Source organism: Sus scrofa, chromosome 2 (assembly GCF_054392235.1).
Source record: "Sus scrofa isolate SSC_HxYL_T2T_F1_AM1 chromosome 2, Sscrofa_HxYL_maternal_Yorkshire_Landrace_v2.0, whole genome shotgun sequence".
NCBI lineage: Eukaryota > Metazoa > Chordata > Mammalia > Artiodactyla > Suidae > Sus > Sus scrofa.
Genome location: NC_139384.1, coordinates 73,504,176 through 73,527,428, shown reverse-complemented (window position 1 = coordinate 73,527,428; position 23,253 = coordinate 73,504,176). Strand labels below are relative to the sequence as shown.

General features: G+C 35.5%; 2 pseudogenes; both read right to left on the bottom strand.

Annotated features, from left to right (window-relative positions):
- Positions 1–9,551: 9,551 nt before the first annotated feature.
- On the bottom strand, positions 9,552–10,499 carry LOC146405460 (olfactory receptor-like protein OLF4; annotated as a pseudogene).
- A 10,411-nt stretch (positions 10,500–20,910) lies between these two features.
- LOC146405459 (olfactory receptor-like protein OLF4) lies at positions 20,911–21,848 on the bottom strand (annotated as a pseudogene).
- Positions 21,849–23,253: the final 1,405 nt, after the last annotated feature.

The following is a 23,253-nucleotide window of genomic DNA, read 5'->3' as shown; positions in this document are numbered from 1 at the left end:
TCTTTCTTTTTTGTCTTTTTAGGGCCACACTCATGGCATATGCAGGTTCACAGGCTTGGGGTCTGATCTGAGTTGTAGCTGCCAGCCTACACCATAGCCACAGCAATGCCAGATTTGAACCACATCTATGACCTGCACCACAGCTCATGTCAATGCTGGATATTTAACTCACTGAGTGAAGCCAGGAATTTAACCTATGTCCTCAAGGATACTAGTCAGGTTTGTTAACTGCTAAGCCATGACGGGAACTCCAGGATTGCTTTTCTTAATTTCCTTCCTTTTGGCTCATGGTTAGCATACAGAAATTGAAGTCATTTTTGCATGTTGACTTTGTACCCTGAAACTTTACTATGTTTGTTTACTATTTATAAGACTTTTTGGAGAAATCTTTAGGATTTTTAAATATAAAAGTTTGTAGGAGTTCCCGTCGTGGCGCAGTGGTTAACGAATCCGACTAGGAACCATGAGGTTGCGGGTTCGGTCCCTGCCCTTGCTCAGTGGGTTGACGATCTGGCGTTGCCCTGAGCTGTGGTGTAGGTTGCAGACGCGGCTCGGATCCCGCGTTGCTGTGGCTCTGGCGTAGGCCGGTGGCTACAGCTCCGATTTGACCCCTAGCCTGGGAACCTCCATATGCCGCGAGAGCGGCCCAAGAAATAGCAAAAAGACAAAAAAAATAAAATAAAATAAAAGTTTGTAATCTGCAAATAGTGCCAGTTTTACTTCTTTCCAATTTGAATGAATTTTACTTTGTTTTCTCCCTAATTGCTCTTGGTAAGACTTCCAATGATATGATAAATGAGTGAAGAGATTGGGTATCCTTGCCTTATTCCTAATTTTAGAGAGATAGCTTTCAGTGTTTTAGCATTGAGTATTCGATGCCATATTTTCATTTTTATTTATTAGCTGTGAGTTTGTCATATACAACCTTTATTGTGCTGTATATCTTCCTTCTAACCACCTTGTTGGGAATTATTATTATTATTTTTTACTTATTTCATAAATTGCTACTGAATCTTGTCAAATGCTTTTAGTGAATCTGTTGAAATAATCATGTTTTTTTTATCCTTCATATTTGAATGTGGTGTATCACATTGACATTTGCAGATGTTGAACCATTCTTGCAGGCCTGGTATAAATTCCACTTGATCGTAATAGTCGATTCTTGTCTTTAGCTTTATAACATTTTCTTAAGGATTTTTGCATATTTGTTCATAAGAGATATTGTCCTACAATTTTAATTTTGTGTGTTGCTTTTGTCTGGCTTTAGTATCAGAATAATGTTAGACTACTAAAATTCATTAGAAAGCATTATGTCATCCTCAATTTTTTTCAAATTTTGAGAAAGATAAGTATTAAATCTTCTTTGAATTTTAATCAAATTCACCTATGAAGACATTTGGTTCTATACTTTTATTTTTCTAGAGCTTTCTGATTACTGTTCCAACTTTTGCTTTAGTGTTCATCTCTTCAGAATTTCTATTACTTCATGGTTCAGTCTTAAACACTGTATGATTCTAAGAATTTATCTATTGCTCTGTTTTTTTCTATATATTATCGTATAGCTGTTTATAACATCATCTTATAATCTTTAGTGTTTTGTGGTACTTTAGTATTTCTTCTCTTTCATTTCTAATCTTATTTATCAGAGCCTTCTCTCATTTTTTTTTAGTGAGTCTAGCAGAATAGTTTCAATTTTATTTATCTTTTCAAAGAACAGCTTTTATTTTCATGAATCTGTTCTTTTGTACTTTAGTCTCTGTTTCATTTATTTCTGCTCTGATCTTAGTATGTCCTTCCTCTTACTGATTTTAGGCTTCATTTTTCCTAGTTATTTTAGGTTAAACCATAGATTATTAGGAATTTTTTTTAGTTCCAGTTTTGCCATTTCCCATGTATTTTTCGATGCCATATTTTAATTTTTATTTGTCTTCAGGTAATTTTATGTTTCTTTTTTGGTTTCTTTGTTGACCCAAAACTTTTCGAGTAGCATGGTGGTCAGTCTACACATATTTGGATTTTCTCAGCTTTTTTCCTGGAATTAATTTTTAGTTTCACTTTTATGATCAGAGGGGATGCATGATTTGATTTCAAGCTTCTAAAATTTATTGAAACTTGTTTCATGTCCTAACATATGGTCTCTCTTTGAGAAAATTTCATGTGCACCTCAGCAGACTGTATACTCTGCTGCATTGTTCTGAATTTTCTACACAATCTATGAAATCTCTCTGATCTAATGTTTTATTTAGCTGCTGTTTCTTTGCTGAATTTCTGTCTGGATAATTTATCCATTGATGTAAGTGGGGTGTTAAAGTCCAAAACTGTTATTTTGTTGCTGTCAATTTCTCCCTTTAGGTCTGTTAATTATCATTTCATGTTTTAATGCTCCTAAGTTAGGTACTTATATCTATAACTATTGCATCTTCTTGATGAACTGTCTCTTTTAAGTATTGTCTGTCTTTGTCTTTTTTTCTCTTTTAGGCACGCAATCTATTTTTTTTTTTTCTGATATGAGTATGGCTATACCCTCTTTTGGTTGCCATTTTCTTGGAAAATTCTTTTTCTATCACTTCAGTTTAAGCCTGTGTTTGTCTTTAGAACTTAAGTGAGTCTCTTTGAGGCAGGATGTATTTGAGTCTTGTTTTTTAATCCATCCGGGCACGCTGTGACATGTGATTTTTGTGTTCAACCCCTTTATGTTTAGGATGGTTATTGATATTGATATTGAGAGGACTTAGTAATGCCATTTTATCTTTTGTGTTCTGGTTTATCTTTTGTATTCTGGTTGCTCTATATCTGCATTTTTTCTTTTTCATTGTGTTTCTGTCTGGCACTAATTTGGTGAATTTCTACAGTGTGTTTTTCAGTTTCCTCTTTCTAATTATTTAGTCTAGATTTATGTTTTGTTATTGCCCTGGGTTAGTGTAAGATATCTCATAGATTAAAAAATAATCCTTTTTCACACCGATAGGAGCTTATTTTCCTTCTTTTATGTGGGTTCCATTATTTTCCTCTTCCTCTTTGTGTTTTCATTGCCTCAATCATCCCATTTTACGTTGAGAGTTTGTTACCTAATTGAAGGAGTCATAATTATATTTTCTGCATTTTCTCCCTTTTATATTTTAAATTATAAACCTATTCTCCTAGTATTTTCCAATTTTCTGATTCTGTTTGGTTATTTATCACCTTACTCAATGTTTTTTGAGCTTTTGCCCTTTTGTTTCTGTAGAATAGCTCCTTTCAATAGATTTTGTTTTTTTTGCAGGTCTAGGGTTGATAAGCTCCCTCAGCTTTTGTTTGTCTGGAAAAAGTCTTTATTTCTCTTATATCTTAATGATAAGTTTTCTAAATAGGATATTCTTGGGTGACAGTTGTTGTCTTTCAGTATTTTGTGAATGGCATTCTACTCTCTCTCGGCCTCTAGGTTTTCTCTCTGAAATCTACCGACGGCCTAACGGGAGTTTCATGTATGTTTTCATCGCTTTCTCGCTGTCATCCTATAAATTCTTTTTTCTATTGATCTTTGACAATTTTAATGTAATAGGTCTCGTAAAAGGTCTTTGAACACTGAGGTAATTAGATAATGTTTAGCTTCACAGAATTGTATGTCCAGTTACTCCCCAGGTTTGGGGAATTCTCAGTTATTTTTTATTTAAATAAACTCTCTGTTCCCCTCTCCTTCTCTCCTCTTTCTGGTATACCTACTTGTTATCCCAAGGTTGCCCTTCATAAAACATTCACATGGGTCCTGTTGAATTTCCTTATTTTATTTTATTATTTATTTATTTATTTATTTTTGGCCACACTTGAGGCATGCAAAATTTCCCAGTTCAGGGATAGAACCAACACAACATTAGTGATAATGCTGGATCCTTAACCTGCTGAGCCACCAATGAACTCCAATTTCCTGATTTTAAATATCTAATTTCTCTTTCCTCTTTTACGTATCACTTTGGATTTCTGTCTTCAACCTTGCTAATTCTCTCTGCTTTATTTCCAATGATTTCTAGTGCTTTAATGTTTTCTTCATCTTTGTTTTTTTATTTCTTCTTTTTTTTGTTTTGTTTTGATTTTTTTTTGAACTTTTGAATTTTTGTTTTGTTGGATTTTAAAGTTTTAATCATTTAGGTAAAGTATTCCTTCTGTTCATTAATTTTATTTCTAAGACATTAACCGACTTCCTGAGTTTTCTTATAGCTCATTAGCTTTCTATATGAAGGCTACCTTGAATTCTGTATCAGTTAGATAGTAATAATCCAAACTTTGAAGTTTTGCTTCTGGATGATTTTATTTTCTTTTATTTAATTAGTATTTGGCCAAGCCTGTGGCATGTGAAATTTCCCAGGCCAGGGATTGAATTGGTTCCATGACGGTGACCCAAGCCACAGCAATAACAATGTGACATCCTCAACCACTAGGCTAACAGGAAATTTCTGTTATATTCTCTTTTTTCTGTTGTTGCTGTCATGTTTTTGTGCTTCTTCTTAGTATTTGATGATTTGTTCCTCTACTGGTGCAACCTGAGGCAGGAAACACTTTTCTCTGTTTTAAAGGATTCTATGGATTAGAAACTTGATGCATTTCTTTCATTTTCCAGTAGGTGACGACATAGCAATCAAAAATTGTTATACCTAAACTGTCTCTGGCTATGAGTCTGCACTTTTCCACTCCATCACCTCTGTCAGAGGTATCACTGTGAGCCCTAGTTATTTCTTCTCGTGCTTCTAGGGTCACTGACTATCTGTTGCCAGTATTGCTGATGTGCTGCCTGGAGCACTGGGTTAGGAGCTTTCCTGATGCATCTGGGATTCCTGAGTCACAGGCTTTGCTGCCATAGGGGTAAGGTGATGGTGAGTGGTGGGGCTGGGGCTGTGGGAATGCCTGTGCTATGTCCAGTGTGGTAAGGTCCACCAACTCTGCAACTGCAAGTGTGGAGCTGGGGTGGGAAGAGTAATGGGCACCTAAATGGCTAGAGGAACAGGGTCTCATGCCCCACTGCCACCTCTGCTCAGTTGCCTATGGCTGCAGGCACCACACAGAATTGTGTCTGCCACCTCCCCTGCTGATACCAGGTTCTTTGGGGCTGAATCCATAAAACTCTAGAAAAAAACAGACAATTTTGACATTGGTTTTAGCAATATCTTTCTAGATCTGTCTCCTCAGTCAAGAGAAACAAAAACAAAAATAAACAAATGTTACTACATCATACTTAAGAGTTTTGCACAGGAAAAAAATAACAAAATGAAAAGAGAGCTTACCAAAAGGGAGAAGATATTTGCAAATGATCCGTCAGTTATGAGGTTCATATTAAAAATATACAAATAACTCATACAACTTAAAAACAACAAAAACGGCAACAAAACAACAGATTTTAAAATGGGCAGAGGAACTTAATAGATTTTTTTCCAACAAGACACACAAATGGCCAACAGACACAGGAAAAAAATGTTCAACATCACTAACTATTAAGGAAATGCAAATCAAAACCACAATGAGATATCACCTCATGCTTGCTCCAGTGGTATTATCAAAAATGCAAGAAATAAGTTCTGCCAAGAAAGTAGGGAAAAGGGAAACTTATTGAAGAGACTGTCATTTTTCCATTGTGAATTCTTTTGTCTTTGCTGTAAAATAATTGTCCATATATGTGTGTGATGTTGGTGGGAATGTAAACTGGTACAGCCACTATGAAAAACAGATTAGAGATTCCTCAAAAATTTAAGAATGAGACTACCATAGGACTCAGCCATCCCACTTCTGTGTATCTATCTCCAAAATACAAAAGCACTGATTTTTTAACTCAATGAATTTTATCCCATTTATAGGTGTACAATGATCATTTCAACTCAATTTTATAGAATTTCAACCCCCAACCCCTCAGACTGTCTCCTTTAGAAACCATAAGTTTTTCAAAATCTGTGAGTCAGTATATGTTCTGAAAAGAAGTTCATTGTGTCCTTTTTTTAGATTCCACATGTAAGTGATAGATAGCATATGACATTGGTGTCTCACTGTCTGACTAACGTCACTTAGCATGATAATTTCTATGTCCATTCATGTTGCTGCAAATGCCATTTTTTCTTTCCTTTTAATGGCTAAGTAATATTCCATTGCATATATGTACCTCCTCTTCTTTATACACACCTATGTTGATAGACATTTAGGTTGCTTCCATGTCTTGGCTATTGTATATAGTGCTGCAATGAACATTGGAGTACCTGTATCTTTTTGAGTCATGGTTTTCTCTGGAGAGATGCCAAAGAGTGGGATTGCTGGATCAAATGGTAATTCTATTTTTAGTTTTCTGAGGACTCTTCATACTGTTTTCCACAGTGGTTGCACCAATTTACATTCCCACCAACTGTGTAATAAGGTTCCCTTTTCTCCACACCCTCTCCAGCACTTATTGTTTGTAGACATTTTGATGATGGCCATTATGACTGGTGTAAGGTGGTACCTCATAGTAGTTTTGATTTACATTTCTCTAATAATTAATGATATTGAACATCTCTTCATATGTTTTTTGGCCATCTGTTTGTCTTCTTTGGAGAACTGTCTGTTTAGATCATCTGCCCATTTTTCAATGTGGTTGTTTGTTGTTTTGAAATTGAGCTGTTGGAGGTGTTTATATATTTTGGAGATTAATCCCTTGTCAGTCACTTTCTTTGCAAATATTTTCTCCCATTCTATGTGTTGCCTTTTCCCTTTTATTTAGGGTGTTTCCTTTGCTGTGCAGAAGCTTTTAGAAAACATTGATTTTTAAAGATGCATGAACCGCTAATTCATCACAATATTATTCTCAATGGCCAAAATATGGAAAAAAACCTAAGGCCTATCAACAAATGAATGGGTAAAAGGGATATGACATGTATATTTGTAAAAAGTATATGCATATTGAATTTGCAATTACATGGGTGGAATTTGAGGTTATTGCATTAGGTGAAATAAATCAGATGGAGAAAGACATATACCATGTGGTTTCACTGAAATGTGGAATAGAATCAACAAATCAGCAAACCAAACAAATGAACAAACCAAATGAAACAAAAGAGAACATGTATACACAGAGAAGAATTCTCTACCCAAGGGAAAGGTGCCTGAAAGGAGAGTGAAGTGGGTAAGGTATCAAATATATGGTGATAGATACAAACTTAAACTTTTGGTTATGAAGCTGCTCTCCTGTACCCAGAAGTATAAATATAAGTTTGGACACACAAAATTACTTAATGTAATAAACCAACGATATCTCACTAAAAATAATTAAAAAAAAAACAGGAGTTCCCATTGTGTCACAGCGGGAATGAATCCAACTAGGAACCATGAGGTTGCAGGTTCTATCCCTGGCCTTGTTCAGTGGGTTAAGGATCCAGCGTTGTGGTGAGCTGTGGTGTAGGTCACAGATGCAGCTTGGATCTGGCATTGCTGTGGCTGTGGCGTAGGCCAGAAGCTACAGCTCTAATGAGACCTCCAGCCTGGGAACCTCCATATGCTGTGGTTGCGGCTCTAAAAAGACAAAAATAAATAAATAAATAAAAATTTAAAAACATGAAAAAAAACAAAAACGAAAACACATGTTCATCAGTCTCACTCTCCTTCCTAAGATCACTCATCTGCTGAAAATAGAAGTGGAAATAAAATGTTACTGAATTGAAATTTATTCTTCTGTGAGATCATTTGTAGACTTGGCCCCAATTCACCACCTTTTGCTGTGTCCATGTTTGCAATGTGACAGCGAAACCTTCCATCAGGGCAAGGAGTTTATTGTTCTACCTTTGTAGCTGTTCTGGACTTAGGGTTTTTTATTTGTTTTCACCCATGGAATGTGGTGGAAATTCTGATGTGCCTTCAGATGACTTGGCACATTTCAACTGATCTCTCTGGGTACTCTACTCTAGAAATGTGAGCAAATTCAGGTAGGCCACTCAGAGGATGAGAGAACTTATGGAGCAGAGCCTGACTGTCTTTGCTAAGGCCACAATACATTAGACTTCAGCTAGCTGAGTGTCCAGTATGTTAGAATGCTCAGCCAAGATCAACAGAGCCTCCTCAGCTGACTTTCAGCTGAGGTTCCTAGAAGAGATCTGAACAATTCACAACATACAATTTCATTTTAGTAAAACAAACATATCGTTAAAGCATTGGCTTTCAGACTGGCTTGCTGTACAGCAACAGCTTACTGATACAACAATTAAAATGAGTAGAAGGGAGGGCAATTATAAAAAATTCCTTTTTTAAAAATTTCTGACATTAGCTTTGGTATTGAGACAATATTAGTGATCATTCCATTATTCAAGCTTGCCTCAGAAAACTGTACTAAGATGTGACTCCACTGAACATCCATTTCAGGTAACCACAGTTGATTGGAAGGAAACAGATGTTTATGGAGGAAAAAAAAATGTGACTCTGAATCACAGGATGAGGCAGGAATTGAACCTCTCTTGTGAGTCACTTGTTGATTATAAGGATGAAGATATTTCTGATCAGAAAGAGAATATAGAGTGGATAAAATTTATATTATACTTCCATTGCTCCTTAAATTATTATGACTAACTTTAGGAAAGATGAAAATGTTTCATTTAAAGCAGGAACAATTCATGTGTTAATAGCACTAGAGTTTTTCAAGCAGAAACAATAAGATAATCTGATAAAAACCATGTAAAACAAGCCATCAACTCCTTAATTCCAATGTAAAAACATCGCCCACATGAAAATATGTCTTCCAAAACTCAAGTAATAGATGTCCAACATGGAAATCATATATATATATATATATATATTTTGCACAGTAATATGAGGTATATTGTAACATTTTGCTTCATAATATTTTGCATATTTATAACATCAAATGATTTATTCAAATGTGTGTTTTCTTGGAAACTCCATAAGGAGACATGTATAGGATAGTGTGGTCTTGACAGTGCCTATGGTAGTTATTGTCGGAACAAAAGTGAATAAGACAATAGAATCCTAATGAGGAGAATAAAATTCAATGACACCTTGCAAAGCACTAAATGTTAAAGTCCAGAATATTATGAAGAGCCGTTAATCTAGTGGTGCTCAAAGGAAGGATGTACACAAAAGTCAAATTCTGTGGTCTGAGATTTTCCTTGTTATAAACACATGAATGGCCATGCAGTCCTAGACTAAGTAGTTTTCCTCTCCCCACATGACTCAGTAGAACACATAACTACTCTCTTTTAAAAAGAAAAAAAATTGGTACTATAGGTTTTATTTGAGAATGATTTGTTTTAAGAAATCCATCTAGTCATATTATAAACAGTAATTCCCAAATTGTTCAGACTCAAGTTTAAGAACAAATTTAAGAGTGGGAAATCCTAAAGGAGAACAACTATTGAATATGAGAGAAAATACTAAGCTTAATTATGTGAGTTACAGCAATTGTATGGTAATTGCATTTCTTTGACTTCAAAGAAGAAAATCCCAAAAAGTCAGAGTCAAAGAAATGAAAATAAATAGAAAGAGCAAGCTCTACTTCCACAAAGACTGGCAATTTTGGCTCTGAGGCTTTGGAGTTTTCAAAAAATGACACTTCTTCAGCTCCAAACAATTGGCCTTTTTATGGCCATATTAAAGAATGCTTGCAGAGTCCTCTTTATGTCTTTGTGCCTCAGACTGTAGATGAAGGGGTTCAGCATGGGTGTAACTACAGTGTACATCACTGAGGTGATTGCCCTTGAATGTGGGCTGTGGGTAGCTGTAGAGCTGAGGTACATGCCTTAACAGGTACAATAAAATGAGGAGACAACTTAGAGGTGAGATGTGCAGGTGGGAAAGGCTTTATACTTCCCTTGAGATGATGAGATTCCATGTATGGTATAAACTATCCTGAAGTAAGAGTAAAGGATACCAGCTAAGGGACCACCACCCAGCAGCACAGCTGAAAAATTCATAATAACATCATTACGAAAGCTGTCAGAACAGGCAAGTTGGACCAGTTGCTTTAGTTCACAGAAATAGTGTGGCATTTTCACCACTCTACAGAAGGACAGCTGCAATGCCATTAAGGTTTGTAAGAAAGAATCTAGGACACTGATGATCCAGCTAACCAGAACCAGAAATCCACAGACTTGAGTGTTCATGATGACTGTGTAGTGCAGGGGTGGCAGATGGCTGCAAAGTGGTCATAGGACATCACAGTCAGGAGAAAGTCATCCAACCCTGCAAACAGTGTGAAAAAATACATTTGTGTGATGCATTCTTCATAGGCAATATCTTTTCTCTGGGTGTGGATGCTCTGGAGCATCTTTGGGATGGTGGTAGAGATAAAACAGACATCTACAAAGGACAGGATGGATAGAAAGAAGTACATGGGGGTGTGGAGGTGGGAGTCTGAGCTGATGGCCAGGATGAGGAACAAGTTTCCAAACAGTGATCAAATACATGGAGAGGAAAAGCCCAAATATGAGGGGTTGAAGTTTTGGTTCCTCTGATAATCCCAGAAGAAAAAATTCTGAAACATTTGTTAACTTCCTTGGTGCCATGTGGTAGAGGTGCCTTCAAAGAAAGGGCCAAATAAAATGACCTATTTTCACAAAAGCAGACATTGCTCACTCACATTGTTGGAAAAAATTATTTATATTTTGCTTAATTACATTTTCTCAGTTAATTTCAATATTGTATTTATGAGGTCAGTTCCCTTTAGGGGAGTCCCCATGTCATCTATAATTCATAAACTTCTTCCACCTGTAATTTTTTTTCCCAAGATGTCGTGTATTCCAGAGTTTTAGTGTGAAATTATTTCATTCATTGGGGGAACATAAAGTTGTCCCAACAGGAGTTCTTGTTGGTGGCACAGCAGAACCAATTCCGACTAGGAATCATGAGGCTGTGGGTTCAATCCCTGGCCTTTCTCAGTGAGTTAAGGATCTGGCATTGCCATGAGCTCTGGTGTAGGTTGCAGATGCAGCTCAGATCCTGTGCTGCTGTGGCTGTGGTGTAGGCCAGTGACTACAGCTCCGATTTGATCCCTAGCCTGGGAAACTCCATATGCCACAGGTGTGGCCCTAAAAAGCTAAATAAATAAATATAAATAAATTAAAAATAAATTAATTTTAAAAATTTCCCAAAAATGTTTCAAGTGCTGTCTAGACTATGGATATAGGGTTCCAAAAAATAAGAGCACCAAAAATTCAGTCATGGTGACAGAAGCTTTGGATAAATTTAAAAGCATCTATAAGGGAAAGAGTAAAGATCAAGTGCTGCTTCTTACCATTATTTAGGCAAAACATGGAAATAAAGTGATTTGAACTTTGATCTCAAGAACGAGAGAGCAGGAGCCATGAGCATTCAGGCAATGTGTGCCTTGTAGGGAGAAAAGACCTTGCAAAGGCTCTGAGGCATTTGTTTAAGATATTCAGGGTGAGGAGAGTAAAGTGCAGGCAGGAAGTGAGGAAAGAAGGTGTCAGAGATTATTTAGGAAGATGACCTCCCTGCTTCTGCTAAACTGCAAGACACAAGGAATCCCTCATAGACATGATGTTTCTCTAGCACTTTATGGAACCATTGCAAAGGTGGCCCATATGTTTCAATGAATCACTTCTGTTATAAAATTATGACCTCTGTATGATTCACCTTGGAAAATATGAGTTCATTACCCCTGCTATGAGGACTTAGCACACCTCACAAGGCATGAACCAAACACACACACCCCTCCCCCCCCCACACTAGACCCTGGCTTCCGGGGTTGTGTTACTTCCATGCATTTTTTTACCCTTAACCACCCTGATTGAGTTAGAGGCTCAAATGGATCAAGTAAGATAATGTACAAATGGCATCGAGAAATTCTAGTATAAATATATGTAAATGAATATGTACACATTCTTTTTTATTACCTTGGTTTTAAGATATATGTATATACTGGAGGAGAGAGAGAGAGTGGTGGTGGGGGGAGAAAGATACGAGAGTGAATATAAAGACCTAATAATATTGAATGGTTCCTGAGAGACTATGGTAACCAAAAAAATTTCTTTGGTTCCTGTGACATTTCATGTGCTGTTATTTGTTCCCTTGATTTCCAGGAAACATAATTAAAAATTGAAAATAAATGTAACTAAAGGAAGACATAGAAATGAAGCACTTGCAGATTGGATAGCCTGAGAGAAACATGAGAAAACAGAGTACACCAACACTTCACAGAAGGATGATTATCAAGTGCAATGAATGGAAAATGAGAGTTGGTCATCATTAAGATCACACAGCAAAACTTAATTTACCTGTGTCTTGTAGACAGTTATTTGACTAATTGGTTGTACATGGTCTGATAGCAGAGGAAGCAAGCCTCTGTCTACTTTTTCATAGGTCAAATCTTCTCTTTGTTATTTTTGGGTTTTATCATTTTCCTGATTAGCACTATGAGCACGTTTTTGTCACAGTTCTGATCTTTGTCCAACCGTCAATGATCTGTACAGTCTACACACATAGAACCTACTCAAACTATGACAATTCTAAATTTTGCTGAGTAACTTTCTTCTTGTTAGTTATTTGGGGACATTGTATTATACACGTTTCTTTCAATGCACTCTGTATTATCAATTATAATGCTAGATCCAATCAGGCAGTTAGTTCATCTGTTTTTTTTTTTTTTTAACCTGTGCTATCTTAACCAAGTATGTAAATATATGTGCACTTGTATAAAAATAAAAACAGACTTGTGGTTGCCAAGGGGAGAGAGGAGGAAGTGGGGTGGACAGGAAGTTTGGGATGGTAGATGCAAACTATCACATTTAGAATGGCTAAGCAATGAGGTCCTACTGTACAGCAAAGGGAACTATATCTAATCTCTTGGAATACAACATGATGGAAGATAGCATGCAAAAAAGAATGTATATATGTGAATAACTGGGTCATTATGCTGAGCAGAAATTGGCACAATACTGTAAATCAACAATACTTAAATTAAAAAAAAGAAAAATGGAAAATAAAGACAAGGAAAATGAAACCAGATTAAATAGTATGGTTACAAAACAAGTGTAGTAAAAAGAATTAAATGAAATTGAAAACTGATTGAACAATATATAAAATGACAATTTTGACATCATACAGACTAATTAAACTGACAATGACCTTGAGATAAAATAATATAATTTTATATTATAGGAATATATTATGTTCCTAGAATGTTCCCCCATGTAGCCCATGCTCAGCTGTTATTATTGAATAAATAAGGAATATGTCTAATTACATGTAGTTGTTTAACATACAGTGAGGTTGTATTTTATAGAAAGATAAAATTGTTGATAAAAGCTGTATCTATCTTGAAACAAAAGGAAGTTTCACCCTCCCTCAAACATCTTACAAACAAAATTAGATGATGACCTCAGTGTTAGAGTAGCGAATACATTATAAATGAACAACTTGAAGTCTATATATGAGATCTATGAGTGAGCAAATCATCTTAAGGCAAGAAGCTCAGAAGTAAGAAAACAGACATGTTTAATTAAAACATTTTGTTAAGTCTGTGGCCAAAATATACCCTTGAAGTCAACTGAAAAGTAATCATTTGTAAATATTATTTGAAATTCAGTTTATGGTAGAAAAATGGGCATATAATATATAGGTGTTTAATAATAACAGGCAAATCAAAATGGTGACCAATTACATAAAATTTTGCACAACTCAGTATATGGTATGAAAAATTAGCAAGGAATCTCTTTCTTCAATATTGTCCTGTGGAAAAACCCAAGAATCTGTCAAATTTGGACCAATGACTAGTAGCAAGGGAGTGCTCTCTGATTTTTCTGGCAGAAATGTGAAGTGTTACAACATTTTAGGGGAAAATCCAAAAGCAGCTATAAATATTCAAAGTATTCTTTTACTCAGGTTCTTCAGTGTTGGCACGAATGACATTCTGGGTTAGATCACTGGTTTTGGTGGAGTCTGTCCCGTGCATTGTAAGGGGTTTAGAGCATTTCTGCCATCTACTGAGCCCTTCCTGTGTGATAGCTAAAAATCTAGACATTGTTCAATATCCCCTGAGGGACAAAATTATTCACAGTTAGAACCACAGTTTGAACTTCACTATCTCAACACATTTTTGTAGCTTTGCTGTAATAATAACTTAAGGATAAAGAATATGAAAGACCATCAAAGTTAGACTAGCACAGGCACACCATAGTGTGTTAAACAGTCAAAAATAATAAATCATTATACTGGTAGATGGCAGAAGATACATGAGGAATTACTAAGTAAGAAGCACAATGGGGCAAAAGTAGGAAAAACGACTATGCTGCAACATGAAGAGAATTTACCTTGTGTACAGGATCTTATTCATGCATTTGCATAAAGTGTTTTGAGTATGTATGTGTGCATAATATGGAATGAGAAATTTTATTTTGTTTTTGTTTTCCAGCCATGCCCATGGTATGTGGAAATTTCCAGGTCAGGGGTCTGACCCCAAGCCACAGCAGTGACAACATCATATCCTTAACCTCTAAGCCATTAGAAAAGTCCAAACAAGAAAATTTTTAAAGAAACTAAGGGAGTTCCCGTCATGGCTCAGTGGTTAACAAATCTGACTAGGAACCATGAGGTTGCAGGTTCGATCCCTGGCATCACTCAGTGGGTTAGAGACCCAGCACTGCAGTGAACTGTGGTGTAGGTCACAGATGGGCTCAGATCTGGCATAGGCCGGCAGCTACAGCTCCGATTAGACCCCTGGCCTGGGAACCTCCATATGTTGCGGGTGCAGCCCTAGAAAAGGCAAAAAAGACCAAAAAAAAAAAAAAAAAAAAAAAAGAAAGAAAGTAGGAAACTAATATCTTGGAGTTCCTTCTGTGGTGCAGTGGATTAAGGATCCTGTGTTGCCACAGCTGTGTGTAGGTCATGGCTGCAGCTCATATTTGATCGCTGGCCTAGGAACTTCCACATAGTGAAGATACAGCCAAAACAAAAAATGAAGAAAGAAATAAATTAAGATCTTATGGGACAAAATGTCAATTAGAATAAAATTATGTTAAATGTAGTAGCTTCAAAACAACTGTATGTAACATAATTAAATGAAAATATGTAAGTCATATAAAATATGAAATAGTAATAATTGAATGATATCAACAGGGGTCATTAATATAAAATTAAATTGCCAGAGACTTGGAAATAAAAGGATATAAGAGAAGAGTTTTTAAAACATTGGGCAAAAACCACACCTAAGTTATAATTCATCTGACATGAAGATTTGTGTTTTTCAATATGCTTAAAAAAGGTACAGGAGCTCTTTAGTCAAATGGTAAAGAAGAATGCCTTCTAAGTGACTGCCACATGTGTAGCAACTCTTAGATATGGATCTAATAACAAAAGGAAAAATGAAGGAATATCAGAGATATAAAAAATTATTGGAGAAAATATATGGGGTGTTTTATTAGGATTAAAGATGCAGAACATTCATGATTTTATTAAAAAGACTTGGCAGACTATTGTAATTGCTGAATGCTTTCAGATAAAACAAAAACATAGAAAAGCAGTGGAGAAAGCACAATATGACTGATAGTTTTGACCATAAAAAATTTATATAGACTCACAATTCCCCTATACATAATAAGAGAACTTGATGGAAAATGGATAGTTTGTGAAACACAAAACAAAACAAAAAAAAACTCCATTGTTTGAAGAATTGCATCTAAAATAGGAATTAACACTCTCCAATCCTACAATAGGAAAGTGAAGGACTCACACAGATAGTTGGAGATAGAGAGGTAAATGGCTCACACATCCACATGTATATTCAGCCTCACAGGTAATGAAGTAATTGCAAAGGAAAATCTAAGTAACTATTGAAAATACTCCTTTTTAAATTTTTAAAAGTATAGTTGATTTACAATGTTGTGCCAATTTATGTTATATTGAATATATTTACTAGTCTAAAATCAAAATAGTTAAATTAAATTCCATTTTGTGTCTTCGTTATAGAGGTAGAAATGCAGCAATTACAAACACTTTGTGTGTATTATGGAGTTGAACAAATGAGAAATAATTGTTGATAAGCCAGGCTCCCACTGAGAGAATGAAGATAGAAGTACGGATTGAGCAAAGGCAAAAAAGAACCCTTCACCATTGGATTGGAACTAGAGGTCAGTATAAACACATAATTTAATATATCATTAAATCATTAAATCATTAAAATAACTCATTAGCATACTCTTTTTCACCTCTAAATTGTTTTTATTTTTTTCACAGAAGATATTGTGAAAAATATTTATCTGGAAACTGCTGTTTCAAGATATTTGCATACATTCTTTGCAGACATATACCTTTCTCATAAATATGGAAATAAGGTCAAATATGCCCAGTATTAACAGTAAGAAAGAAATTCATTTTATATTCATCCATCCTATCATTTAATTAGCGTCACTAAACATTGACTTACTGAGTTCAATATTCATTTCTCTCTAGTATCATTAAAGTGCATTGATATTTGGAGTTCCCGTCATGGCGCAGTGGAAATGAATCTGATTAGGATCCATGAGGACCCAGGTTCGATCCCTGGCTTCACTCAGTGGGTAAGGATCTGGCATTGCCATGAGCTGTGGTGTAGGTTGCAGACATGATTCGGATCTGGTGTTGCAGTGGCTGTGGGATAGGCCGGTGGCTACAGCTGCAATTCAACCCCTAGCCTGGGAACCTCCATGTGCCATGGGTGCAGGCCAAAAAAGCAAAAAAAATAAAAAAAGGTTTTTTATAAAGCAAGTAAACAATCATGGTGGTCTCTATGCTCTTATATAGGCTAAGTTGGTTCTTAGGTGACCTCAGATTAATATTTTTTAATTTCATTTTATCTCACCTTTTTTCACAATGTCTTTTTGGCTCCTGGGCTCACTTACATGGGAGCTCTGAGTGGACGGTCTCCCTATGAAAATATGAATCTCTTTCTAGATGTTTGATGATGGAGACTGAAGCTCTGTCCCCAGATAAAACAACAGGAAGGTGTCAAACATTGATTCTTTAGCCAGACTCAGGACTCCAAAAGATACAACCTGTGTCACTCATGTCCACATCGTACAAGCTCAGAGATTGCAGCAGAGGATACATTTACAGGTCTCTATATCTGCTCATTAGGTACATTTCCCTCGTGTTACAATGACCTATAAGAACATGATTTCCCTGTGGACACTACTCTGGACAAAAAGGATGTTTTTCCTGATGATTCTCTGTTCCTAAGAGACCAGGTTATAAGACAGGAGAATACAGTATCTTATCCCAACCCTGATTTTAAGTTTTCTTCAGCATGTGAGACTGAGACAACCATTGACTAGGTGTCTTGGAATGTCCATGCATTGTTTTTGTGCAGATACAGCAATGATACCCTAGGGAAATATGTATTCCCCTCTTTTTAAGTTTTATTCTTATCTCTATTTCTTTAATGTAAAATATATAGGAGTGCAGTGCTTGATTTCCTGACACTTCTGCTAAAATTTTACAAATTTCCTACTTATATTTAAGGTTAAGAACTGTCGTTTAGCACCTCATTATAAAATGTTGTAAGTTATAAGATTTATTTAATATTTTAAATGCTGTAATATACCTTAGCACTTTATAGGGGTTATCTGTTTGAATTTTGTAACTTTAATTATGTTTTTTTTATTAAAATACTGTTGGTTTACAATGTTGTGTCAATTTCTGCTGTACAGCAATTGTAGGGAAGTTCTTTCTGTGAGGTAGTGCTATTATGCCCTCCATTCCCCAATTTAGAGATGAGTCTTAGAGGTACTTAATGTTCCACTGAAAATTTTAAACTTTTGAATATGTTAGCTTCCATAAAAAGGAATGAACCTATCAAATAAATTAAATTAGCTACTCAATGTCTATAATATGAGGTGATTAACTTGGATGACCCAGATTTACATAAGTAATGGCAACAACGCTCTAATATGGAGGAGAGAGGAAGAAGAATTGGAGTCAGATATTTGAAGATGCTGTGCTACTGGATTTGAAGATGAAGAAATAACCATGAGATAAGAAATGTAGGTGGACCCTAGAAAGTGATTTAGGAAAACATTGCATTCTTCTCTGGAGTGTCTAGGTGGCATTTACCAGGCATCTTAAATTCAGGCCAATGAGAGGAATATAGACTTCTGATCTCTAGAACTTTAATTTTCTCAAAGCCATTAGTGTAGTGATGTGCAAAAGGAATGTAGTACACACATTTACCTAATCAAATGTAGTTTGCAGGAGCAGAGTTTAAGCTTCTCAATTCAGTCATCCTGGATACGCTGGATAAAGATGTTTTATGTTGCAACCTCACTTTAATAGAAGAAGAAAATGAGAGGCAATGCAGAGATATTTGCCTCATTTATTGGTTCATTGAATTTTTCACTTCATAAATATAAATGCAGTTCTATTTTGAGGACTTAAAATAGGAAAATTAATTCATAGTGAAAGTAATGTCTAACATTCTATTTTAAATTTTATAGTCTAAATTCTATAGCCTTTGAATTATGTGTTAGTACAAACATTCATTATTTTAATTTCTTTACCCTCCAACTTTCTACAAGGTTACTTTCAAAATAATAGATTGAATTCTAAAGGAGTCTGTGTGAAGGTTCATGTACATGTTCAAATGTGTCTTAAGATAAAATATATACAAATAACACACACACACCTTACCTTTGAATTTTCTTTGGACTGCACAAGTATTTTTACAGATTTCATTTTTTCTCACAACATCCTTCAGAAGTTATGTTTATTATTTTGCATTGCCATCTGAAGTAAATCTATGAAGGCTAAATTTATAATAATTACAAAACAAGGCAGAAAACCTTACTGCATACCTTCTCTAGTTACATAAAAATAGAACCAGACAGTATGTATTATAAATTGTTATGAATTTTAAATTTCTTCAATGTATACACTTTCATTTGCACAGTTTATTATTTGTACTTATGCTTTAGTAAATATATTAGAATTTTAAAAGCCAGGGTATTACATGGAGCACAGGCAGCTGAATCCCACCTAAAATGGTGTGAGGTAACTCTTCTAATTGGGAAAAATCAAAGTTTTATATGTGGATATCCAAGTAGCCACATTAAATTAAATGATTCATATTGAATTAACTCAAAAAAGGGAGTTCCCTGTGGGGCCTAGTGGAAATGAATCTGACTAGGATCCATGAGGAAGCAGGTTCAGTCCCTGGCCTTACTCAGTGGGTGAAGGATCTAGCTTTGCCATGAGTTGTGGTGTAGTTCACAGATATGTCTCAGGTCTGGTGTTGCTGTGGCTGTGGCATAGTCCAGTGGCTACAGCTCTGATTTGACCCCTAGCCTGGGAACCTCCATATGCTGCAGGTGTGGCCCTAAAAAAAAAACCAAAAACATGAATTAACTCATTTACCCCTGAAAACTAGAAGATTAGCCTACTGTATAAAAGAGGTAAAATGACAAACATTAGTTCAAGCACAAGAGCCATGAGCCTCTCATGGATGAACCTTCAAAACACAATGGAGAGATTCATTTCTGACAACAGATTCATAAGAATCCTTGCAGATATCAGAACAGCTTTCCCCACAACATCACATTTGATAAGACAGAGGTCACACTAATGAATTTTTATCTCAGGAAAGACTGTATGAATCAACACGTGATTCAATTATTGAATTGGACGGAACTGAGAAAAATTGTAATAATCTGATTTGACTTATTCTAGGCATTTGTTCTGATATTTAAAGAAAGTATTCATGATTAGTCTGTTATTCAAGTTTATTCTGTATAATTGTGTGTGAAAGTGGCTACACTGATGCTCCATTGATTTTCCTTTCAGGTCACATAAAGAGGTTGGAAAGACATGGATATTTGAGCAGTATTTGTGACCCTGAATCATACACCTGAACAGGCATTCAAGATTTGAAATGTGTCATCCTTTGATGAGGAGGATGATATATGAGAAATATTGACATTGAGTTTTTGCTATCCCTTTAATGGTTATGACAAAACTTTGAATGGTGGCAGATATTCAATTTAGAGAAGTAAAAGAAATAAAATTTTCCAGAAGCAAAATTTCTAGAAATTTTCAAACAGAAACAAGAAAATAATTTAATGACAAACCAAACTATGCATCCAGTCATTCAGCTCAACGAATGCAATGTACAAATGGACATTGATATTCCACACTTCAATGAGAGGAGCTGGCTGAAAATTAAATATTTTGCTTAGTAATAAATGCATGATTTAATACATTGCTCTGTGATACTTAAGGTCATCTCATTCTAAAGCCTTATGTCAATATATTTTTTTATATTTGTTTTTCTATGTAGATTCCTCTGAGAGATACATATTTTATTATCAATGTTTTCCAGTAACTATGGTAGACATATTAGACACAAGCTCTATAACAGACTGAGATCCTAATGAGAAGAAAGATATCCCACATCAGTGAAAACAACCAGTATGTTAAGATTTGGACTATCAGAAAGAGCAATTAAGGTAGTGATATGCAAAGGAGTGATATTCACAAAAGTGAAAAACACTGTTCTCATAGTTTTCTCTTTAATAGCCTTATATAAATAGGTGTGGTTGTCAAGAAGCGTTTTTTTCTCTTCCCCATAGGAGTACAAATCATCACTATTCTTTTAGGCAAACAAAAGAATACAATCATAAGATTCATTTCAATTGATAAGAAATTATTCTGAAGAGATCCATTTACTCCCTTGAGATAAAGGAGCATTTATAGATACTTCACAGCCAAGACTGGGATTACATTTGGGAGAGAAGGAAAATGATGAAGGGGAAAACATCTTGGATGTCATAGATATTAAAAACCTTAAACGTCAGTCACATAAATTGTGTAAGAAATCAAAATAAAAATAGAAATTTTGATAAGAAGCAGAAGAGGCACATTCTACTTCTACAGTTTTGTCAAAAACTGACAACATTTGGCTCAGGCTTAAAGCTTTGTAATCATGGGCATTCCTTAAGCTCTAGGGACAATTGTACATTTTATAGATGACTTTCCAATGAGTATTTTCAGACCCCTCTTTATATCTTTATTTCTCAGACTATAGATAAAGGGGTTCAGCATGGGTGTGACCACAGCGTACATCACTGAGGCTATTGCACTTGAGTGTGAGCTGTAGGCAGCAGAAGAGTTAATATATTCTCCTAAGCATGTACAATAAAATAAGGAGAAAACTGAGAGGTGAGATGCACAGGTATAAAATGCTTTATATTTCCCTTGAGATGATATTTCATGTATGGAGGAAACTATCTTCCAGTAAGAGTAAAAGATACATATGAAGGAATCACCAGCCAGCAACATAGCTACATGTTATTGAGAAAGGTGTTGGAATGAGCAAGTTGGATCATCTGATTGTGTTCACAGAAAAAGTGGGGGGTTTTGAAGATTCTACAGAAGGTCAGTCTCAATACCATTAAGCTTTCTTTCTAACAAGGAATGCGGGGCACTGGTTGTCCAAGACACCAGAATCAGCAGTCCACAGAGCCAGGGGTTCATGAAGACTGTGTAGTGAAGGGGATGACAGATGGCCACAAAGCATTCATAGGCCATCATGATCAGAGGAAGGATGTCCAATCCTGCAAAAGGTAGACAAAAAATATATTTGTGTGCAGCAGTATTCGTAGGCTATGACTTTGCTCTGGGTCTGTGTATTTATCAGCATCTTTGGGATGGTGGTAGAGGTGAAACAGATGTCCACAAAGGACAGGTTGCAAAGAAAGTAGTACATGGCTGTGAGGAGGTGGGAGTCATAGATGGTGACATGAATGATGAGCAGGTATCCAAATGAGATACCTTTAGAGAAAAATAACAAATAAGAGGGGTTGCAGCTCTGGTTCCTCTGAAAATCCCATAAGAAGAAATTCTGTAACTTCTGTTAAGTTCCGTGTTGCCATATGGTGGTGATAACTAAGAAGAAAAGGGAAAATAGCATAACAAATTTTTCCATAAATTGAGGGTTATAACATTGTTGAAATGCTACTATTTTTATCTTGCCATAAACATGTAAGTCCAATATTTTGTTCATTGATTCCATGCTTTTTAGGGAGTGTCCTGTGTCATCCCTAATTAGCAACCTTCCCAACTGTTACCATTTTCCCCCAGATGTCATGTATTTACAGTTCTAGTCAGAAATTCTTTCACAAATTAAAAAAATGAATTGGGACAATTTTTCAGGTGCTTTCTATGCAGAGAGCTTAGGGTGCTGAAACATAAACACTCTTAAAATCCATTTATAAAGATAGAATATAAGCAAATAAAAATCATATAGCATGTCAGATGGTTACAGGTGTTATGAAATAAAACAAGGCAGATATAAGGAGAGAGTAAAGAGGTAGTACTATGTTGTTCAGGTTTGGGCAAGAAATGTTAACAAGATGATATTTGAACAAATACCTCAAGCAAGGAGTCAGGGCCATGAGAAAACCTGGGGAAGTCTGTGCCTGGCAAGGGAACAGTTAGTGCAAAGTCCTCAAGGTCAGTGCTTAAGATGTTCCAGTCCAAGAAAAGGCCAGTCTAGTGAGGGATGTGAACAGGAGATAAAGGGAGGAAACATAGTGTCAGAGAATATTGAAGAAGGAAGTTCCCCCCACGATATTGCTGAAAATTCAAGGCACAAGAGGTAACTTGTCCATAGTAGATATCTTTGGCACTTTGGAAAAATCAATATAAAAAGACTATCTGAAAGAAAACAGAAGGAAAATTCAAAAAATAAGCTCTAAAAGAAAAGATATACAATAGTCAGATATTTCAAAGACATTAGTGTGTGTCCTTAATTCAATTTTAGACTACCAAAGTTTTGGATGTAAAAGAATATGACAGAGATTCTTTTAAAATGAGACGAGGAAACTGTACTTGAGTTATACTTTTCTCTTTCATAGAGGCATATGTATTGAAATATACATATGTGTGATAAAAATTATCTTTAGTTAACTATAAAGAAGAGTACCTTCCAGATAGTGGTTGAAAATGATGCAACTTTTATAAATAGATCTAATTATAATAGAATAAATTAAACAATGAGGGATAAGCTATATGGAAAGTAAATATAAATATGTATAGAACATGATTTATTAACAGAAAACACTCATGTTCAATTCTCTTTAAGGCAAAGATTTGCAAGTAAAGAATATTTAAGTGACAACTCTATTTCTTAAGTTAAAAAAAAATTAGAGCAATGGAGAAAACATAAGATGATTGACACAGATTTCACCACATAAAATTTATAAACTCTCCGACATTCTGCACAAATACTTGTACCCACACATAAAATGACTCAGTGGCAAACAGCACACTTGAAAA